The sequence below is a fragment of the Somniosus microcephalus genome, chromosome 4 (assembly GCF_052327205.1).
Source record: "Somniosus microcephalus isolate GS21.2 chromosome 4, FLI_Smic_1.0, whole genome shotgun sequence".
NCBI lineage: Eukaryota > Metazoa > Chordata > Chondrichthyes > Squaliformes > Somniosidae > Somniosus > Somniosus microcephalus.
The window spans coordinates 103,032,117-103,040,175 of NC_140990.1; positions in this window are offsets into that span (position 1 = coordinate 103,032,117).

The following is an 8,059-nucleotide window of genomic DNA, read 5'->3' on the forward strand; positions in this document are numbered from 1 at the left end:
GGTTGGATTCTCTCCCGCATTCCAGCCCCCTGGCCACGGGTCGCTCATTCACTTTCAGCCCGGGCCTTGCCAATTTGGTTAATCAGTTAGCCATGCACCAGACTCGGCCTCGCCTTTTTCATTTATGGTTAATGATGTGCCCAGGCTGGGACTTAGTCTCTCCAGCAGCCAAAACTTTTCACTGGTTAATGAGGTGCCCAGCCCGGCACTTAGTCTCTCTCCCCAGCAAGCTTACTTGGTCGGCCGACATTTGGATCCATTTTCGGGGCTTAATCGGGTCGAATACGGTCCCTTACGCAAGGGGAGCCGAAGCCCCGGCCTCTGCCAGGCGTCAGGCTGCCGTTTTTTAAGCCCGACCAAAAACCCGAAAATTGGTTAAAAATGGAAATAAATTTCCACCCAAAAAGGGTTAAAAGTCGGTTGGACGGCAGCCCTGGTCGGTCTCTGCAGACCTGGAGGCCCTAGACAGTAATCTGGAAAACAGACAAAGTCTCGAGAAACCACCTCCTACCATTCTCCAGGTACCCCGCCAATCCCCCCTGCCAGAAATGACAAGTGTCAAATCAGCGGGACGGATTTGACTTTTGTGACCGACCGCTGGAACTTTTTTCGGCTACAGGCAGTCAAATTTTTCTCCTTCCGGACTTCCAGTACAACTTTGAACGGCCATATCTCCGCACTCCCGCGTCGGAGCCAAGCCGTTTTTACACCGTTAGACGCGGCTTCCCGTGCCCGTTCGAATGCCGCCCTGCTCGGCGGAAAAGGAGAATTTTTTTATTTTTCGGCCGATTTCGGGAAAAAAAATTCCCGCTCTGAACTCGGATTTTTCGGCTTTAATCGTTTCGTATACGGTCCCTTACGCAAGGGAGCCGAAGCCCCGGCCTCTGCCGGGCGTCAGGCTGCCGTTTTTAAGCCCGACCAAAAACCCGAAAATTGGTTAAAAATGGAAATAAATTTCCACCCAAAAAGGGTTAAAAGTCGGTTGGACGGCAGCCCGGGTCGGTCTCTGCAGACCTGGAGGCCCTAGACAGTAATCTGGAAAACAGACAAAGTCTCGAAAAACCACCTCCTACCATTCTCCAGGTACCCCGCCAATCCCCCCTGCCAGAAATGACAAGTGTCAAATCAGCGGGACGGATTTGACTTTTGTGACCGACCGCTGGAACTTTTTTCGGCTACAGGCAGTCAAATTTTTCTCCTTCCGGACTTCCAGTACAACTTTGAACGGCCATATCTCCGCACTCCCGCGTCGGAGCCAAGCCGTTTTTACACCGTTAGACGCGGCTTCCCGTCCCCGTTCGAATGCCACCCTGCTCGGCGGAAAAGGAGACATTTTTTTTTTTCCGGCCGTTTTCGGGAAAAATTTTTCCCGCTCTGAACTCCGATTTTACGCCTTTAATCGATTCGGAGACGGTCGCTTACGCAAGGGAGGCGAAGCCCGGGCCTCTGCCGGGCGTCAGCCTGCCGTATGTAAGCCCGTCCGAAGCATGAGTTCCCACTTTTGGTTATCCAGTTGTCAATTTTAAAATTTCAGTTAATCAGTTGCCTGCTTGGTTAATCATTTGTCGCTCTGACATTTGGTTATCCAGTTGTCGATGTTCGAAATTCAGTTAATGAGTTGCCTCTTTGAAATTTCAGTTAATGAGTTGGCCCTTTGGTTACTCATTTGTCCCTGTGTCTTTTGGTTAACCAGTTGTCGATGTTCGAAATTCAGTTAATGAGTTGCCTCCTTGGTTACTCATTTGTCGCTCTGGCTTTTGGTTAACCAGTTGTCGATGTTCAAAATTACAGTTAATGAGTTGCCTCTTTGAAATTTCAGTTAATGAGTTGGCCCTTTGGTTACTCATTTGTCCCTGTGTCTTTTGGTTAACCAGTTGTCGATGTTCGAAATTCAGTTAATGAGTTGCCTCCTTGGTTAATCATTTGTCGCTCTGACTTTTGGTTAACCAGTTGTCGATGTTCAAAATTTCAGTTAATGAGCTGCTCTTATGTTCTATGATTTCCTACCTTGACAACTCATTAACCAGTGTTTCAAACAATGCACCAGGCCATTTGACGACCCCAACTCGGTTCCACAAGCGGGAAAGCAGCACCCCAAGGCCCGGTAAGGGGGCCGAATACATTCCCATCGTGAATTCCGTCCCAAATGTGAATGACAAGTTTTCAGTTAATCAGTTGCCTGCTTGGTTACTCATTTGTCGCTCTGACATTTGGTTAACCAGTTGTCGATGTTCAAATTTCAGTTAATGAGTAGCCTCTTTGAAATTTCAGTTAATGAGTTGGCCCTTTGGTTACTCATTTGTCCCTGTGTCTTTTGGTTACCCAGTTGTCGATGTTCGAAATTCAGTTAATGAGTTGCCTCCTTGGTTAATCATTTGTCGCTCTGGCTCTTGGTTAACCAGTTGTCGATGTTCGAAATTCAGTTAATGAGTTGCCTCCTTGGTTAATCATTTGTCGCTCTGACATTTGGTTAACCAGTTGTCGATGTTCGAAATTCAGTTAATGAGTTGCCTCCTTGGTTAATCATTTGTCGCTCTGACATTTGGTTAGCCAGTTGTCGATGTTCGAAATTCAGTTAATGAGTTGCCTCCTTGGTTAATCATTTGTCGCTCTGGCTTTTGGTTAACCAGTTGTCGATGTTCAAAATTTCAGTTAATGAGTTGCCTCTTTGAAATTTCAGTTAATGAGTTGGCCCTTTGGTTACTCATTTGTCCCTGTGTCTTTTGGTTAGCCAGTTGTCGATGTTCGAAATTCAGTTAATGAGTTGCCTCCTTGGTTAATCATTTGTCGCTCTGGCTTTTGGTTAACCAGTTGTCGATGTTCAAAATTTCAGTTAATGAGCTGCTCTTATGTTCTATGATTTCCTACCTTGACAACTCATTAACCAGTGTTTCAAACAATGCACCAGGCCATTTGACGACCCCAACTCGGTTCCACAAGCGGGAAAGCAGCACCCCAAGGCCCGGTAAGGGGGCCGAATACATTCCCATCGTGAATTCCGTCCCAAATGTGAATGACAAGTTTTCAGTTAATCAGTTGCCTGCTTGGTTACTCATTTGTCGCTCTGACATTTGGTTACCCAGTTGTCGATGTTCAAATTTCAGTTAATGAGTAGCCTCTTTGAAATTTCAGTTAATGAGTTGGCCCTTTGGTTACTCATTTGTCCCTGTGTCTTTTGGTTAACCAGTTGTCGATGTTCGAAATTCAGTTAATGAGTTGCCTCCTTGGTTAATCATTTGTCGCTCTGACTCTTGGTTACCCAGTTGTCGATGTTCGAAATTCAGTTAATGAGTTGCCTCCTTGGTTAATCATTTGTCGCTCTGGCTTTTGGTTAACCAGTTGTCGATGTTCAAAATTTCAGTTAATGAGTTGCCTCTTTGAAATTTCAGTTAATGAGTTGGCCCTTTGGTTACTCATTTGTCCCTGTGTCTTTTGGTTAACCAGTTGTCGATGTTCGAAATTCAGTTAATGAGTTGCCTCCTTGGTTAATCATTTGTCGCTCTGACTCTTGGTTACCCAGTTGTCGATGTTCGAAATTCAGTTAATGAGTTGCCTCCTTGGTTAATCATTTGTCGCTCTGGCTTTTGGTTAACCAGTTGTCGATGTTCAAAATTTCAGTTAATGAGTTGCCTCTTTGAAATTTCAGTTAATGAGTTGGCCCTTTGGTTACTCATTTGTCCCTGTGTCTTTTGGTTATCCAGTTGTCGATGTTCGAAATTCAGTTAATGAGTTGCCTCCTTGGTTAATCATTTGTCGCTCTGGCTTTTGGTTAACCAGTTGTCGATGTTCAAAATTTCAGTTAATGAGTTGCCTCTTTGAAATTTCAGTTAATGAGTTGGCCCTTTGGTTACTCATTTGTCCCTGTGTCTTTTGGTTAACCAGTTGTCGATGTTCGAAATTCAGTTAATGAGTTGCCTCCTTGGTTAATCATTTGTCGCTCTGACTCTTGGTTACCCAGTTGTCGATGTTCGAAATTCAGTTAATGAGTTGCCTCCTTGGTTAATCATTTGTCGCTCTGGCTTTTGGTTAACCAGTTGTCGATGTTCAAAATTTCAGTTAATGAGTTGCCTCTTTGAAATTTCAGTTAATGAGTTGGCCCTTTGGTTACTCATTTGTCCCTGTGTCTTTTGGTTAACCAGTTGTCGATGTTCGAAATTCAGTTAATGAGTTGCCTCCTTGGTTATTCATTTGTCGCTCTGGCTTTTGGTTAACCAGTTGTCGATGTTCAAAATTTCAGTTAATGAGCTGCTCTTATGTTCTATGATTTCCGACCTTGACAACTCATTAACCAGTGTTTCAAACAATGCACCAGGCCATTTGACGACCCCAACTCGGTTCCACAAGCGGGAAAGCAGCACCCCAAGGCCCGGTAAGGGGGCCGAATACATTCCCATCGTGAATTCCGTCCCAAATGTGAATGACAAGTTTTCAGTTAATCAGTTGCCTGCTTGGTTACTCATTTGTCGCTCTGACATTTGGTTAACCAGTTGTCGATGTTCAAATTTCAGTTAATGAGTAGCCTCTTTGAAATTTCAGTTAATGAGTTGGCCCTTTGGTTACTCATTTGTCCCTGTGTCTTTTGGTTACCCAGTTGTCGATGTTCGAAATTCAGTTAATGAGTTGCCTCCTTGGTTAATCATTTGTCGCTCTGACTCTTGGTTAACCAGTTGTCGATGTTCGAAATTCAGTTACTGAGTTGCCTCCTTGGTTAATCATTTGTCGCTCTGACATTTGGTTAGCCAGTTTTCGATGTTCGAAATTCAGTTAATGAGTTGCCTCCTTGGTTAATCATTTGTCGCTCTGGCTTTTGGTTAACTAGTTGTCGATGTTCAAAATTTCAGTTAATGAGTTGCCTCTTTGAAATTTCAGTTAATGAGTTGGCCCTTTGGTTACTCATTTGTCCCTGTGTCTTTTGGTTAACCAGTTGTCGATGTTCGAAATTCAGTTAATGAGTTGCCTCCTTGGTTAATCATTTGTCGCTCTGACTCTTGGTTAACCAGTTGTCGATGTTCGAAATTCAGTTATTGAGTTGCCTCCTTGGTTAATCATTTGTCGCTCTGACTCTTGGTTAACCAGTTGTCGATGTTCGAAATTCAGTTAATGAGTTGCCTCTTTGAAATTTCAGTTAATGAGTTGGCCCTTTGGTTACTCATTTGTCCCTGTGTCTTTTGGTTAACCAGTTGTCGATGTTCGAAATTCAGTTAATGAGTTGCCTCCTTGGTTAATCATTTGTCGCTCTGGCTTTTGGTTAACCAGTTGTCGATGTTCAAAATTTCAGTTAATCAGTTGCCTCTTTGAAATTTCAGTTAATGAGTTGGCCCTTTGGTTACTCATTTGTCCCTGTGTCTTTTGGTTATCCAGTTGTCGATGTTCGAATTTCAGTTACTGAGTTGCCTCCTTGGTTATTCATTTGTCGCTCTGGCTTTTGGTTAACCAGTTGTCGATGTTCAAAATTTCAGTTAATGAGCTGCTCTTATGTTCTATGATTTCCGACCTTGACAACTCATTAACCAGTGTTTCAAACAATGCACCAGGCCATTTGACGACCCCAACTCGGTTCCACAAGCGGGAAAGCAGCACCCCCAAGCCCCGGTAAGGCGGCCGAATACATTCCCATCCTGAATTCCGTCCCAAATGTGAATGACAAGTTTTCAGTTAATCATTTGCCACCTTGGTTCATCATTTGCCACTCTGACTTTTGGTTTCCCAGTTGTCAGTTTTCACATTTCAGTTACTGAGTTGACTTTGTCTTTCTCACTCTGTGTATCTCTATCTTCTCTCTGTCTCTCTCAGTGTATGCGAGTGTCTGTGTGTGTTCCACTGCCGCCCGGCCAACCGGGTCCAAAGGCCCGCCACGTTACACACGAAAAACCCCGGTCTCGCTTCGGAGCGACGGGCACCCGGCTTCTCGGTGTCGGACCGACTCCGTTCAGATACCGCTGGATGCCCCTTGCCCCTGGCTTGCTCTGGCAGCCGGCGCGTGCAGGCCGCCCCCTGCCCCGCCGTCTCAGTGGTCGGAAAGCGGTCTCCAGCCAACGGCTGTACCTCGGCCGCGGAAAGAGGCAGCTACACAAGCGAGGCACTGCTCTGTGCGGCCCCGCCACCCCGTTCAGCTGCCGTTGTCCCCGACCGGATCGGACTTTCCTTCCCGAAGTTATCCCCGATAAGCTGCCGCTGACCGACGGCCCGTCAGCCGCTGCGGGACGGCGACACTTTCCCGAACTCGCCCGGGGCCACTTCGGCAATATAGTGTGCGCCGGAGCCGGGGCTTTCCAACGAGCCATCCCCGAACGAAATCGGACACGGGAGTCGGGAGCGACAGGCGTTCGACTGGTGCCGGGCAACCGGGTCCAAACGCCCGCCTTGTTAAACACACGTACACCCCAGGCTCGATTCGGAGCGACGGGCACCCGGCTTCCCGGTGTCGGACCGACTCCGTTCAGATACCGTTGGATGCCCCTTGCCCCTGGCTTGCTCTGGCAGCCGGCGCGTGCAGGCCGCCCCCCGCCCCGCCGTCTCAGTGGTCGGAAAGTGGTCTCCAGCCAACGGCTGTACCTCGGCCGGGGAAAGGGGCAGCTACACAAGCCAGGCACTGGTCTGTGCGGGCCCGCCACCCCGTTCGGCTGCCGTTGATCCGGACCGGATCGGACTTTCCCTCCCGAAGTTATGCCCGATAAGCTGCCGCTCACCGGCGGCCCGTCAGCCGCTGCGGGATGGCGACACTTTGCCGAACTTGCCGGGGTCCAGGCCGATAATATAGTGTGCGCCAGCGCCGGGGCTTTCCAACGAGCCCTCCCTGACCGAAATCGGACACGGGAGTCCAGAGCGATAGGCGTTCGACTGCCGGCCGGCCAAACACAGGCAATCCCCCGCCGTTGCGGACCCGCTCCAGGACAACCGGGTCCAAACGCCCGCCTCGTTACACGCACGAAAACACCGGGCTCGATTCGGAGCGACGGGCACCCGGCTTCCCGGTGTCGGACCGACTCCGTTCCGGTACCCTTGGATGCCCCTTGCCCCTGGCTTGCTAGGACAGCCGGCGCGTCAAGGTGGGCCCCCGCGGCTCCGGCTCAGCAGTCGGAAAGCGGTCTCCAGCCAACGGCTGTACCTCGGCCGGGGAAAGGGGCAGCTACACAAGCCCGCTACTGGTCTGTGCGGCCCCGCCACCCCGTTCAGTGGCAGTTGACCCCGACCGGATCGGACTTTCCTTCCCGAAGTTATCCCCGATAAGCTGCCGCTGACCGACGGGGCGGCAGCCGGTACGGGACTGCGACACTTTCCCGAACTTGCCGGGGTCCAGGCCGATAATATAGTGTGCGCCAGCGCCGGGGCTTTCCAATGAGCCCTCCCTGACTGAAATCGGACACGGGAGTCCGGAGCCAAAGGCGTTCGACTGCCGGCCGGCCAAACTCAGGCAACCTCCCGCCGTTGCGGACCCGCTCCCGGACAACCGGGTCCAAACGCCCGCCCTGTTACACGCACGAAAACACCGGGCTCGATTCGGAGCGACGGGCACCCGGCTTCCCGGTGTCGGACCGACTCCGTTCCGGTACCACTGGATGCCCCTTGCCCCTGGCTTGCTAGGACAGCCGGCGCGTCAAGGTGGGCCCCCGCGGCTCCGGCTCAGCAGTCGGAAAGCGGTCTCCAGCCAACGGCTGTACCTCGGCCGGGCCAAGCGGCAGCTGCACAAGCCCGCTACTGGTCTGTGCGGCCCCCCCACCCCGTTCAGTAGCAGTTCACCCCAACCGGATCGGACTTTCCGTCCCGAAGTTAGCCCCGATAAGCTGCCGCTGACCGACGGGGCGGCAGCCGCTACGGGACTGCGACACTTTCCCGAACTTGCCGGGGTCCAGGCCGATAATATAGTGTGCGCCAGCGCCGGGGCTTTCCAACGAGCCCTCCCTGACCGAAATCGGACACGGGAGTCCGGAGCCAAAGGCGTTCGACTGCCGGCCGGCCAAACACAGGCAACCTCCCGCCGTTGCGGACCCGCTCCCGGACAACCGGGTCCAAACGCCCGCCCTGTTACACGCACGAAAACACCGGGCTCGATTCGGAG